At 41.5% G+C, this 1,685-nt stretch overlaps 1 protein-coding gene across 3 annotated transcripts in view; it reads left to right on the forward strand.

Annotated features, from left to right (window-relative positions):
* Positions 1-447: 447 nt before the first annotated feature.
* Positions 448-1,685, forward strand: part of dennd4a (DENN/MADD domain containing 4A) — a 33,761-nt gene continuing 32,523 nt past the window's right edge. For 2 of the 3 annotated variants that reach the window (XM_024281552.2, XM_024281554.2), the window contains exon 1: positions 448-653. The gene's annotated coding sequence lies outside the window, so the exon portion shown is untranslated. The remainder of the gene's footprint in view (positions 654-1,685) is intronic. The other variant, XM_024281553.2, reaches the window with a different exon arrangement.

Consider the following 1,685-nt stretch of genomic DNA (forward strand, 5'->3'; position numbering starts at 1 on the left):
GCCTAAAAAGTCCACAGTCTTTTGTTCCGAATTAAAAAAAATAAACTTTTTATGTTGAGAAATAGTTCAAAGTTCTTTAATAAACGTAAAAGCATTTTAGAGTGTTTAATAAATGTTTCAATTTATGTTTATATATTTTTATAGCCAGGGCTGTCCATGCATGGTGATGGTTCACAGTGTTCCTAAAGGGGGCGGTGCCTTCCCTCATTTCTGTCCACATTTCTGCACGCTACAGCCGCGTGCGTGTCCGTCCAAACTGAAGGAGCGACCACTAAACAATAGAAATCAATACATTAATACATGTCACGAGTTTATTCCCTGACACGCGCTGATTTATGTATTTATATTTTTTCTGTCTTCCTTCACGCTGCTGTCTCTTTCTGTCCCAGCTGCCGGCTGCTGTCATCAGTGACGTAGGTGAGGGTTGTAATGAGTCACGTGGGCAGCGCAGGTCTGCATAAAACGCTGCCCAGGACTACACCGTGTTTTCTGGTCTCGCCAGCCAAGCGCGGCTTTTCCTTTAGATTTATATGTTTGTGGGAATAAATACAAATAAAATAATAATAAATAGATATTTAGATTAATAGGACGAACAGAAATTAGAGTTTTCTCTGGACGCTCCTCGTATTCAACAATCCTCTCATCGTCGTGATGTAAGTACAGATTTTTATATTGAGATGAAAATCAATCTATACGCTTAAATAAATGTATTTTGTATAATTATTTCCTTGTAAATGACTACATTTGGCACGCATGGTTGGTGTGAGGGAGAGGTCTTCATTGCTGGGTTGGGTCGGTGGAGCCGCTCGCATGACTGTCGTGCAATTCTAAACATCTGATGAATATTTAGATTATTTCTGTCTCTGTGTGTTGGCCATATAGACACTGGTGTTATTGCATCCTGCATGGATGCTCCGTAAGATGGCCTCTTCAGATGTGGGGGTAAAACACAGTGCCCCCCCCCCTCCCCCTCCGTTAAAATAAAAGCTTTGTGGTCCTTTATTTTTATTTATTTAAATACTATTTGTTTGCTTTAGGTTTAAAGCAAACGTATCTGCTCACGTGATCGAGGCTTTACAGGCTTATCCCTTTTGGTCCCGTCAAGAGTTTTCCAGCACCATCTCTGAGATGCTGTTGTTTATCCAGGGCGTGTGCGCGCGCGCGCGTGTCTAATGGGCTGGGATCTGGGATCCCCTCTTGTCTAACATGATGTAAACGGGCCGATCGGGGAGTTTTCGTCAGAGAAATGGATGCAGAGTGAAATAACCGAGGTTCTCCTCCCTGATCAGCACCCTCCCACCCCCATGCACACCCACCTATAATCCCTGAACAGCTTGGCTGTCCAGCCGCCAGCCTCTGCCTCTTAAACCACAGTTACACCACAGCTCTGAGCCAAAGTCACACCTAACATGGGAAATGACTTGTGTTACTCTGGGGTAGGGCTGTCACGATTAGTCGAATAATTGACGACCAATCGAATTTAATAGTCATAAATTTATATCATATGGAATCAGAGTGTAGTAAAGTTGAATGTTATAATGGAATTCTGATATAGCTTTTCGGACTATTTGGGAATTTATTACGTTTTTTTTTTAAACTATTTTGGAGTTTAACTAATATTTCAGCTACATCCTAGCTATTGTGGCTAATTTAGTATTTTTTCCGTTTCTAGAAATAACTGGAGT

Source organism: Oryzias melastigma, linkage group LG6 (assembly GCF_002922805.2).
Source record: "Oryzias melastigma strain HK-1 linkage group LG6, ASM292280v2, whole genome shotgun sequence".
In the NCBI taxonomy this organism is placed as follows: Eukaryota; Metazoa; Chordata; class Actinopteri; order Beloniformes; family Adrianichthyidae; genus Oryzias; species Oryzias melastigma.